General features: G+C 49.0%; 1 protein-coding gene across 1 annotated transcript in view; it reads left to right on the plus strand.

Annotated features, from left to right (window-relative positions):
* The window catches only part of PARP1 (poly(ADP-ribose) polymerase 1), a 921,075-nt gene that overhangs the window by 869,801 nt on the left and 37,908 nt on the right, over positions 1-13,366 (plus strand). The window lies entirely within an intron of this gene.

Here is a 13,366-nt window from a genome sequence, read left to right on the forward strand (position 1 = left end):
GTTATCCTACCTATGATTTTCGTTTGTGAGATCAGCACACCCCACCTTACGTGGAATGCTGAGGGGACAAATTGTATCCCTTGTCTCACTGCTCCTGTAATTTAGTAGTTGCTGGCAAATCTGAAGGCTGGTGGCAGTGGATATTTTCTACCAATGTTTGCGATTTATACACGCAGGCTGCTCTCTCAGCTACGGGAAAGGACACATGGGTCACCGTTGACCTAAAATTGGTGCCCGTCTTTCTTTTTTTTTTTTTTTTTTTTTTTTTTTTTTTTTTTATTTTTTTTTTAATGTTGTTGTTGTTAACCTATGATGGCTTGCCCTCTCTTGAGCCTTCCTCTGCTAACCCATTGGGAAGCCTGCCCAGAGGTGCCATTGATTGTGTCTAGGACAGGAAGGTCCTCAGGTCTTTGTCCTCCAGGATGTCTGCTTAGATCCAGTTCTAGCTGAGTGCTTGGCAAGCTCCTTCAGACATCAATCACCCAAAGTTTGAATGTTGCATGCATGCTGATTGGCTGGGTCCCTGCATAAAAGGCAAAGGTATTGATGCTGAAGCCAGTCAACCACTGGAAGACCATTCTGAAGAAAAAGGTCTGCAGCTACCTCCAGTGACCGCCAACCCGACTGCTGCTGCATCAGCCCCATCTTCTGTGCAACAGGGAAGATCCAGACCGGACGGCTTCCTCCCTTGGACTGGTGGGCCTAACCAGTCTCAAGACCATCTGCAGTTTGAGCCATCACACAAAGTGCTGCAACCTTCCAGGCCTGCATAACTCTACTACCCTGTGACCTCTGGCGCTGCTCTGGTGCATAGTCTCGCAAAAGCGTGTGTCAGGCTGCAAACGTTTGCATCTCTCTGGGCCTACAGAGACTCAATCCTGATTGTAGAAGGCCCCTCAGTAGAGTCGAGGACTGAGAGAAGGAAGAAAGTCTGTCGGTTACAGCCCTCTCTGCTCCAAACCCTCTATCGAGCCTCGATAACTGTGTGCAGTGAAGATAGTCTGCTGGGCATCGCTGTGACCAAGTATGAAAATCTGCTCCTGCCACAAATTCCTCCTGCCGCCAAGGCCAGAGACCTGAACCGGAGCTGCTGTCTTCTTAGCGTGGGGACCTGCCAGTGACATCTTTTTTTCATCATAGAAGGTACTGTCTGACTTCTTGGTACTTACCTAGGCAGCAGTTATGTTACTGTTCGCTCCTCCTGAGCTTCCTGAGTCACGTTGGGGTGGATGACCCAGTCGTGTTTTCCCTGACCTAAGGATATCCGTCCTAGAGGCTGAAACACTTCAGGTGGCCAACCTAACCCCCCTGAAATCTTTGAATTCAATTCCATGACTGGTTTGTTGTGAAAACGCTTATTCTGATATTTGGCAGCTTTGACAGTGTCTGCCTTACTTTGTTCTGCCACCCAAGAGTCACTTCTACACCCCCATATTCCCCAAAACCCATCCCCTGTCCCTCCTCGTCCCCTTCTGACTTTGAGACTCGCTCCTCAGATAGGGTTGGACTTCTAAAGTAAGGCCTTTCTGACAGCTGCCTTACTACCAGTATTGCTATTTCAGTTACTTGCTAACCTCAAGATACTCTATACCTGTTTAACTTTAAAGTTCAACTATTGAACTGATTATTTCCACAGCAATTATCTATGTCCAGATCTATCTGTGTGAACGATCTTTACTTCAGTAAACCATAGTGATTTTAACATTATCCTAGTATATATAATAACCATATTTTTATATTGCTACATTGTGTGTGCGCGTTTCCTTGACTAGAAGTGTGCTCAAATGTCTTTGTACTCAAATACAGCCCTTCTTCCTCCTAGACTAAGCCTGACTGCTCTATCATAGCTGCCAAACCTTTTGGGGAGTTCAGGCCAAACCTAAGAGCTAGAGCCCTTTACTCCTAAGAGTGGGTTGTCTACCGTCCTACCCTAGGTGGGCTTTAGTAAAACTCCATGACAGTAACTCATTATCATTGCACAATGCATCTTACAATGCAGCTTCTTTTGTATGACCCTGTACTACACTCAAAGGTATTTTCTGATTACTTTACATGTGCCTAAAGCAGGCTGGTGGCAGCAGTTGCATTTTGACTATTTTTGCAATACTTTTCTTTAACCTTACTGCATTTGCTACTAACTGTGAATAGTGTCCCAACATAGCCGTGCCATAAAGTTTGTGATTGTCCTTTTGACGATTTTGTTTGTTGTCCTTCCTTTGCCAGGTCAAAAAATTCCTTTTATGGTCATGCACTGCCCAGGAAAGTCTTGGTTTTTTTCATGGGATAGTGGAGGGACATGTATGTGTTAGGATAGTTTTTCTGAAGCCCGCCTTAGTAAAACCATTTAACGGAGACGGTACAAGACTCCACTCTTAGTATAAGGCTGTATCACCCGAGTTCATGGTAGCGTAAACAGAGCCGCCAGGCTTAGCTTAGGAGGGAGAGGGCTGTAGAATCAGTACAAATGAAATTGTAATACAAATGGTCCAAAGGAACACTGAAACACTATGTATTGTAAAACCTAAATGATTTATTTAAATACAAGAAGCCCAGATATATCTTTGGGGGAAATAAGTACTATCACATTATAAATAACCACAATTATAATACACAACACTATGCTGGAAGGTACACAGACCAAAGCATATAACCTAATTTGGAACACTTAACAGGAGTTCTATGGAAGTCAAACCGATAGTTACTTTTTAGATTACTTTCAGTAATTTAGGGGTAGTAGACCCTAGCTGTTGTACCGTGATGCTCGGCAAGAAATCACTTAGTAAACCAACTGGACCATATACTTTTTGTGAATAGGGGAACACTTATTCTAGGAACAGTAAAACACCGATAACTCTGATTCAGGAGAACCGTTATTCTACAGTTGCTTTTCAGTTCAGAGACTAAAGGAAGCAATAACTCTAACTTATTTTAGGATAACAGTTCTACTCAAGGGAAGTAAAATCTATGCACTTTTTAAAGGAGCTATCAGAAACTTAAAGGCAGGTATAAACCTAAGACTATTTTTGTGTCAGTCTAAAACAGACCAACAAAAGCAAAACCCAGTGTTCTCCAGCATAAGATCTGGCATGGTTTCACATGCTCATGAATATTCCCGGTTGTCAGGCTGGGAATACTCGGTAAAAGAAAACAGTTTCACTTTCGATTATAAACCAATCACTGAACTCTGGGTCTTGCTGCCCCCAGCCAATGACTACCCTCTCCCTAAGCCCCTCCTCTAGCAGCCATCTTCAGATTTTTACTGCACGTTCAAGTGTTGGGAGTCCTTGCGTTTCGCTCTTTGAGCTTGCTGTGTTTTTTCGCCCTTTTTCGGTAGGAAAACTGTTCTCGGTCAATCGAGCCCGTTTGCTCCATAGTTTATATGTTTAACGGGGGACCTGTTTTTCGGCATTTATCATCGCCCCTCACATTGTCAAGTGTTTTCTTTTTGGAAGTTTCCAGAAGTCCATCAGGCCCACACCGCGCCAGATCATGTTGGAAGGAGGACAGAGCTTCCCTCTTCAAACTCTGCACCAACTGTGGCTTGCAGAATGTTTTCACGGACGACAAGCATTCCCAGTGCCTGTACTGTATACGACGATCTCACAATGAAGGACCGGTACATCCGACTGGCGACGCTGCTCAAGGCCACGGCCTCTACTCTGTGTAGTCCACAGGAGCATGCCTCACCCGGATCCGACCATCCAGAGCGGGTTTTAAGTCCTTTGAGGGTGCTGCATCCGTTGGGGCTCAAGACTAAGCCAAGCACTGAGAGTCTGCTTCCGCTGGGGTCGCCATGCAAGCGGGTCCCACGGCGGTCAGTGCGCGTTCATAGTCTCCATCAGCCTCAATCTCCAGCTCATAGTCGAAGAGAAAGTCAGCTACCACGGGGAAGTTGCGGGAGAACCCAGAGAAGGCCAAGCAGGACAAGGTGTTGATCCTGCCAGATAAAGCCCAGGTGATTCAGCCAAGACGTCCTCTTCCAGTCCAGGGTATCCCAGTGGCGGCTAGGGTGGTGCTTCCTCCCAGGCAGGAGGCTATGGCCAGCGACCCTGCTCCAACCGTCTCTGCTGCCCCCCTAGAGACACATGGACAGACACGGCTACGACAGACACAGGCGACGACGGTGGACTCTCTCTGCCACAAGGCTTTCTCCGCCAGACGAAGTGGGATCTTCCACTCCATGATCGCCCATGCATCAGAACTTTTTCACCTCACCCCGAAAGAGAATATAAAGGAAGGCTTCCTGTACCAACGCAGGGAGGCGATTAGGAGAAGACCATTCTATCGGTACCGCTCATGAACAACGTCTGGGGATGAGGGGCTGCCACTTCTGAAGAACCCCTGGTGAAGAGGGACTGGCTAGAGATGAAGTATTGGGTGCCGGAGTCTGCGCCCAAATGGCTGTGGTCCCAACCATCGCCGAACTGTGGTCTCGGCTGCGGCAAAGAAGTTGTTCAACCCGTTGTCAACCTCTGTTCCCCTGGACGGCGAGGGGAAGAAATTGAACGCTGTGGGACGGAAGGTAATTTACTCGGCGGCGGCGACAGTCAAGGCGACCAACACCTTAGCGATCCTGGCCAGGTCGACCGGGAACTATGGTACAAGATGTGCCTGGTCCTGGATTTCATCCTCCCTGAGGACAAGCGGGTAGAGGCAATGGAGATCCTTCAGGAAGGTGAGGTGGCGTCTGACCACGCCATCACCGTGGCCCTGGACATTGCGGATACTGGGTTCTGCCAGATGGGAAACGGGGTTTGCCTCAGTCGTTGCGGCTGGCTGAAGGCCACCAACTTCAGGCAAGAGGTCCCGACCCTGCCGTTCAACGGAGACAGTCATTTCGGCAAGGCAGTCTACCAATCCCTTCAGGCCATTAAAGCCGACACGGAGACGGCCCATGCCCTGGGCACTCTGCAGCAGCACTGTCTGCCCTTTCATCCCTCAGGTGGGGAGGTCGGGGAGGTCTTTGAAGAGTTTTGGCGGTGGATCGTCCTCTTACCGCCAACTGTTTCATTACACAACCCAGGAAACTTACGTGGGTCATTCAAAGGCCTTCGGAGGTGGCTGCTGTCATTGTCTAGGCTCCCAGGGCGGCGCGCCGGCCGCCAAGTAGGACTGAACCGGCTGGGACGTCAGGCCTGTGCACCGCCAGCGTGTGGGAAAACATCTCCACTGATCGATCGGAGCTGGACGCACTCGCCCACGTACAAACTTTGGAGTTTCAGCGAAAGTGTCCGCAAATACGACCAGTGGCCCGGCAGGAACAACACACCCCTCAGCTGCTGCTGGACGTTCGGGCCATGTTAAGGAAAGGGGCGATATAGCTGGTTCCTTAGCGACTCCGGGCCTCCAGAGATTACTCAGGATACTTTCTGGTAAGGAAGACCAGGGGCTGGAGGCCCATTGTTGACCTACGATGACTCAACAAGTTCATCAAGTCCCAAAAATTCAGGATGGTCACATTGCAGCACGTGCTCGGCCAACTGGAAGAGGGACGCTTTGTCGTCGTTGGATCCGGAGGACACATACTTCCACATCCCCATCCCCATTCACGCAAAACATTGCAAGTTCCTGCGCTTCGTCGTACAAGGGAGGCACTTCCAGTTCAAGGCTCTCCACTTCAGGGACAGGACATCGCCATCAAACACACAGAGAGGGCCGCCCGGCTGCTGACGGGTCTGGGGTTCTCGGTGAACTATGCAAATCCTTCTCAACTCCATCGCAGAAGGTGCTGTTCCTGGGGTCCAGGCTCAACAGTGTCCTGTCTAGCGGCTCTGTTCCAGAGGAGATCATGGCAGCCCTTTTGGGCATGGTGCAGCGGCTGTTGGCACTAAAGATTGCGACGGTTGAGGACCATCAAGTCGCTGCTCGGCGTGTCGTTGTCTTGCATCTACCTGGTTCCGGCTTTGCAGGTTGCGGATGTGACCGCTCCAGGAGTTCCTGGACACCTATTGGATCCAAGTGTCCTGAAGTTTCACAGATAGGATCGTGCGCGACGAGGAGTTCCGTTGAGCGATAAGGAGGTGGGGTGTGCGCTCCAACATTGATGAGGGCACTGACTTCCAGAGTCGTCCTTACCAGGAGACTGTCGCGACGGACGCTTCCCTGGAATGGCGGGGAGCGCACACCTGTCTTCTCCACGCCAGAAGCCTGTGGCTGCCGGAGAAGACGCTATACAACAACGTACTGGAACTACGGGCTGTGTTTTGCGCCCTCGGGCAAATTGTAATGGTCTTAACACCACAATGTTTTACATCCGGAAGCAGGGGGGCACCAGATCCCCAGCACTCTCCAGAAAGACACAGGACCTATGGCGCTTAGCCATTGCCCAGGGGATGTTCCTTGTCCGGTTTCATCTGGCAGAAGTGAAGAACATCATCGCCGATTCCCTCAGCAGAGAGCTGCGCTCGTGCCACGAGTGGGAGCTTCGGCAGGACCAAGTGGCTTTTCTATTCTGACGATGGGGCAATCCCCACACAGATCTGTTTGCGATGAGCACCAAGTACCGGAGGTTAGCCAGCAGGTTTCCCCACCTGGGGAGCATGTGGGACGCATTCTCATTCCCCCTGGACGGCCTGTTTCTCTATGCATTCCCGCTGTTGCTTCTGTGACTAATCCATCAACTCTGGCAGTCCCGGTGCAGGATGATCCTCGTTGCACCGTCGTGGCTGAGACAGATGTGGTACCCGGACCTTCTGGACACCGTCCCCTACAGTCAAGCTTCCGGCGGTCGTAGATCTTCTCGCCAGAGGAGGCGCAATCCTGCATCACGACCCAGGGCCGCTGAAACTGCAGGCCTGGCTCCTGCAGCGCTAGAGTTTGGAGGATACGATTTCCCGGCATACTGCAAGGAGGTGCTTCCCAAGGCCAGGACCGTCTGCACTAAAATGCTATGGACATAAGTGGAAGAGGTTTGCAGTCTGGTGCCGTGCACAGTAGTTTGACCCTACGGATTATGGCTCCACAGATGCTGCTGTATTTGCTGTTGCTGGTCAAAGCAGGGCTGGCGCATGCTTCCATCAAGGTACATCTGGCGACTATCTCCCGCTACACAAGAACTCTGGGACAGTTGTCGCTGTGGTCACACTGCCTGAAGGCTCCAGCCCAGGTGTTGGGAGATCAATGTGGTACTGACTAGGCTCATGAGTCCTCGGTTCGAGCCTATGCATTCGGTGCCACTGAAATTCTTACTGTGGAAGCCTGAGTTTCTTGTGCCCATCACCTCTGCACGACGAGTGGGAGAGATCCAGGCCCTCTCTTGCAAACCACCGTACTTAACATTGCACGAGATGAGGGTAGTGCTACGGATGCACCCCTCCTTCATGCAGGTGCCGTTGGACTTTCATCTCAATGAGCCCTTGGTGTTACCTGTTTTCTTCCCATCGCCTTTGTCGCCGGCTGAGAGGACTTTGCACTCGCTGGATGTGGCTAGAGCGCTTAAGTTCTACGTGGACCGCACAGAGTTTTCGGAAGACGTTGTGAACTTAGGCCCTGTGAACCAAGGGAAGGCCCTCTCCAAGGCTTCCATTTCGAGGTGGCTCTCCGGCTGCATCACCCATTGTCACCGGTTGGCAAACCGACCGTTGCCTGGCCATCCGAGAGCCCATTCGACCAGACCAATGGTTGCAACTACAGCATTCCTGTCTGGTGTGCCCCTGCTGGACATCTGTAGGGCTACTACGTGGAGGTTGACGCACACCTTCACAAGGTTCTACTGCATCGACCGGGATTCCAGGGAGGAGTCAAGCAGTGTTGCGCAACCTGTTTGATTGAAGGTGAGCCTGGTGAGGAAGTAAGAGACGCTTGATGTTAAGATGCTTAATGTTGAGCCTTGCCAACTCCTGTGGTTGTGCATGTGTACCGCTATGTATTCTTCATGAGCATGTGAATCCATGCCAGACGCCATGCTGGAGAAGTAACACGTTATTTACCTGTAACTGTTGTTCTCCAGCATGGGTCTGGCATGGATTCACATGCGAACCCTCCAGTCTACCCCTCTGTGGCTCTTCTCTTGGTCCTACTGCCAGTTTGTGCTACCAAATCTGAAGATGACTGCCTGTTGCCCATGCTGGAGAACAACAGTTACAGGTAAGTAACTTTTTCCTTCTCCAACATGGGGGTCCGGCTTGGATTCACATGCTCATGAATAAAGAATACATGTCCCCAGCCAATGACTGCCCTCCACTCAAGCCCCTCCTCTACCCTTGGGAACTGTCGTCCTGGCAAGGTTCTCACAAGGTTTGCCATAGAAAGTTAAAAAGGGAAGCCCCTAGGGCAACCCAGCAACAATAGGCACTTATTGCCAAAAAGTTGTCGGAGGATAACTTTTAAGACACTATTGAGTCTTCAAAATGACACCCATAAAAAGAGTAAGAGACTATGAGAGTATGGAAAAAGGTTCCCACTCACTGAAGTATAAGGAAAGATGATCTACCAGTCCAGCAAAAAGTGCTGGGGTTGACGCAGGTCAGGAAGTATTATTATTGCTATGAAAATCGTAGCAAACGCCAAGAAGTCGCTCCAGAGTGCACCTAGGGGTGTCCAGGGTGTCCACTCTTACCTCGGACCCAAGCTGCCAGCTTGAACCCCTTTTGCGTGTCCTTTAACAGGGTCTCCACCATTGAGTTTTTCTTCTAGTATCTTTATCTAAAGAATGTAAGTATCCTCACAAACCTTTGCTGTTCTGCTGTTTCGTGAGACTTTGAGCCCTCTGCAACCTGACTATTATATAGTTAGGGATTGGACTGAAAGTGTTAACCTACACTAAAACTGGCTCCAGAGGAGTGTCTGTGAAGGCAGGAAGCGAGGGAGGAGTCCAAAACTTAGCACCCTGTTGTCTACCAGCCTGGCTGCGAGAATCCAGTTCAAACTGGGAGGCTGGCTGTCCTGAAGTTTGAATGTTGCATGGCTGTTTGATTGACTGCGTTCCTGCATACAAGTTCGATCCTGTAAGCTGATGAGGTAGTCGACCACTAAATCCGAAGAGGGAGATTAAGAAAATGCGGCGAGACGGAGAGCCTGCTGTGTAACTGGAGCCTGCTGTTACCCTTCCTTCCAATCGACTTGGGGACTCTGAAGACGACGACCCCAGTCCAGACCCTGGCGAGATCCACTAGACTCAAAAAATAAAACTGCAATTTGAGTCATCGGTCGTGCTGCGACAATGCGGGCTGCAATACCCTGGGACCTCGAGCCATTGTGCAGTGTACGGTCTTCCAAATTTTGCTGAAACTGTGTGAATCCTGCTGGACCTCCAGAGGTGTGAATACAGTCTGGAAAGTCCCCTCACCAGAGTGCTGGACCTTGCAAACAATGAGAATCCGACCAGCGATAGTCGTCTTCTGGCCACTGAAAAGGGTGCCAAATTCCACAGAGCTGCGTGCAGCCAGCTGCTGCAGAAGCACTTCCAGTGTCCTGCCTTCATGACGAGGAATTCAGCGACTAGGTTTTTGGCTATAGATCCTGAAGTCTTCCCCCGTTGCAATCTCTTCTTCTGTGCTGAGTATACCATGCGAAGATCCTCTTGCCTAGAGCCTTCCGCGTTATTCCTGCTGCAAAAGTCCTTCCAGTGTCCTGTCTTTTGTCTTCATGATAAATGTATTCAATGGCTGGGTTTTGGCTGCAGATCCTTAAGTCTTCTTGCTGGAACTCTTCTTCCGTGCTAGCTGGGGTAGTTACTTACATTAAGCCTTTGTGATTCATGTGTAGCTTTGGAGTGTTTATTCGATTGGGAGGCCACCAATCCGGTTCACCCAGGCCCTCTGCTGGAATCCTTATACGGTGTCATCTGAGAAGTCCCTGGACCCTCAACTAACTTTTAAAGTAGAATAATTACTTGTGTGAACACACTTCCTCAGGAACTCTGACATTGCTTGTTACTGAGCCTTAGCTCACCCTGCCTTCAGCTGGCCCCTAGACCACTAGCAGTCCCTGTTCTGCCTCTGAAAAAACTCATGTCATAGAATTGGGATGGGCTGGATATTTTAGGTGTCTGCCTTGAAAAGTAAAACAAGTGTTGAAAAGTGTACTTACTTGTAAAAGAGTTGGTTGGTAACAGCCTTCTGAGAGTGAGCAGTTACAATACAAGTTATTACTTACCTTAGATCTGTTCTGCCATTCTGAAAAGTATGTGAAATCATACTTTCCTTAGAAACTGTATTGCCATTCTAACAGAGTAGATGTCCGGTTAAGTTACTCACCTGTGAATTGGTTATGCCTCTTCCCCAAAGTAATGCTGTTGGTTCCACTTCACTATTCCTGTTAAGATAAATGTATGAGTGTCCCCAATTGGGTCTTGCTTCCCCTGACTTGCTGTTAGCCTGTCCAGAATAAGTCTGCCTGAGGTTATACTGCTCTTGAAGCTGCAGATAGCTCCTTTTAAAAGTATATAGATTTTACTTGGCTTGAGTTAACTTCGTGCCATCCTAAAATAAGCCGAGTTATTGATAACCTTAGTCAATATTCCACTGAGCTGAAAAGCAGCCTGTTATATATTACACCATGAGATCCAACTCGCCTAGTGGAACGGTTATCCTGAATCAGAGTTATAAGTGTTACTGTTCCATAAATGAGTGTTCCACTATTCAGAAAAGTATATTGTCCAAATGATTTACTTAGTGATTTCTTGCTGAGCATCGCAGTTCAACTGCTAGGGTCCTACTACCCTTGTATTGCTGAAGGTGATCTAAAAGTAACTTGGTTGTTATTCCCCATGAATCGGTGTGACCTATGATAACTGTGTATGATATTTGACTTCCATTGAACTCCTCTTTGGTATTCTAAATAAGGTGTTATGCATTGGTCTGTGTAGCTTCAAGCATAGTTGTGTGTTTTTATAAATGTGTTTCACTCTATGACCAGTACTTACCCCAAGACTTAACTTGCCTACTTGTATTTAGAATAAACCTTTATTTTTTCTAATACTTCTGGATGTCAGTGTTTCTATTGAATCCTTGGTGTACTAAAGGTTGTGTACTTTCCTACAGCCCTTCAAAGGTAAGCCTGGCTGCTCCGTCTACGCTACCATATACTTAGGTGGTACAGCCTTATACTAAGAGTGGAGTCTTGTATTATGTCAGTTGAATGGTTTTTCTAAGCACTTAGGACAGTTTTTCTGAAGTTCAACTAACACTTGGATAAAGGTAAGCAATACCTTTTCTCTCCACAGTACCTTAGGTTAGAAGAAATGTTTGTGGCTGGACTGGATTCGCCTCTGTATAGCAGCGCTGGCCCCGGTCCCCGGATTCCTTGGTCTGGTGACGAAAGGCTGGACTCTGATCAGGATTTCCCAGCAGCAGTCTCAAGGGAGAACCCCTGGTACAAATTCCTTCAGATTCCCGGATCTCTCTGGTTTGGCGCCTTTTCTACAGCACATACAAAGGACACGATTCACCCAGTCAATCTTCTTGGAGTCCTGCACACTGGTGAGGGTACTTGGAGGAGTCAGATTGTATCTCTAGAGGTTCACCTGGAGCTCAGCAAATACTTGGACGGATTCGGCTTTGGAAAGACCATGCACTACGATTGGGTCGGAGGTCTGTGTATTCTCCGTCTGCAGCTCTGGAACGCCACAGCACCTCCGGAGATGGCTCAAATTGTAGTTTGTCTCAGTGCTGGTTGCTCCCACTATCCAAAGGGAAGGAGTTGTCATCTTTGGAGTTCTTCTGTCGTATAGAAAACAGGGTTAGGACACCTGTGGTCGCCTTGTAGTGTTGCAAAGGGTCTGCAGGCGTCGCTGGTAGTCTTCGATTACTTCAGTTTCCAGTGGTCGACTTGCCTTTCACCTCAGGACCCTCACTATATATTCAATTTCAGCACACACTCCCCTGCAATCTCAGCGGCTTACAGAAAGGGGTGGGTGGCTGTCCAGTCCTGACAGCCAGACCACCCAATGGGAGCTGGTTCCATTCATGCACTCGGGCAGACAAAGGGCAAGGGAGTGAGAAATTCCTCCCACTTCCTGCCTGCCCAGACACACCAGAGCCTAGGCGGGGACACCCCAGGGTTCCTGCCAAAAACAAAACACACACCCTCCTCCCAGAATGGTAGAAGGGTTAACTAAGAACAACCATGCTAGCAATGGCAAAAAATGAAAGGAGCCGCCAAGTTAGTACTTTGACCTTATTGCGCACAAGCAGGACTGACTGCAGTCTGCAGTAAAGAAATAGCACACTAGTTGGTAGAACACATCCACGGCCACCAACCATTAATAGAGGGTTCTCTATGTGACTAAAAAGACACAGGAGCCGAGAAAGGGAGTACTGCGTAGCCCCTTGGCACTCCATATAAGGTGGGGTGTGCCTGTCTGAGTATAAAGGTTTGGGGAGGATACAAAGTATCCCTCCATCCTTAAAAACCGTAGTAATGATAAAGAATCTCAAAGAAGAGCCCAAAGGTTCCCAGCAACACTGGTGTGCTGCACAAGTTAAACACAGATGCCTTAAGAGATATGGAGGAAAGTGGACTCCATAGTGAAGGAAAAGAACAGAGTTCTAAAAGACATGCCCCATGAGAATGAGTGAGTGGAAAAAGGCTCCACTTATTCAGGATATAAAGAAAAAGGTCCAGAAGTTCAGCAAAAAGTGCTGGGGGGTTCTCGCTAGGAGAGGGGATGAAGCATAAAGATGATAAATCTCCCTAACAGTGGTGATCTTCAGAAGGCCTTCAGTGGTACTTTGACCCTTGGAGTGGTGGGACAAACCATTCCCGACATCTGCTCACTGCCCAGCCATCTGGAGTCTTCGGAAGTGTTTCTGGATCCATCCTGTGGACTGACCAGCTCCAGTTTGGGCTACCGCAGTAGAGGCATTGTTCTGCATTTCGGCTCAGAACCTCTGGGCCTCTTAGCTTATGCTACAAGAGTTGCACCAGCAAAATGTTGGCGTTCCAGCTTCAGCGGGACGCGAAATAGGAGGCTGACTGACCGGGCAGCTGTGTCCCTTTGTGGCACTGTGCATGGGTGTCAATAGTCAAAACTGGCTTCCCAGCATCTGGTCCACTGCTTAGAAGAGTGCTGCATCGCTGTGAGTTGCATTCATTGACCGGAACAGGTTGCCCCAGCTTCTGTATCCAACCAGGGCATCTCTTGCACCCGCGACTCCTGGGATCTGGCAACTGGCACCGACGGCAGAAAAAACAAACCTCTAACGACCCTCCGAAGACCTGCCAAGTCTGAAGAGAAACTGGAGTACGGTGGGTGAGTTACAGCAAAACGTATCTGGCCCCCACAACCCATCTCCAACTGCAAATGTTTTAAACACTTGTAAAAGTTTTACCTTTGTTTGGCTTTCGCAATACTTGTTGCGAAAACCCTCTGAAAGTTGGGGACAGTTTTATTCACTGGAATAGATACTTACCTGACTTTTGCAAC

Source organism: Ambystoma mexicanum, chromosome 4q (genome assembly GCF_040938575.1).
Source record: "Ambystoma mexicanum isolate Mex_15411 chromosome 4q, UKY_AmexF1_1, whole genome shotgun sequence".
NCBI lineage: Eukaryota > Metazoa > Chordata > Amphibia > Caudata > Ambystomatidae > Ambystoma > Ambystoma mexicanum.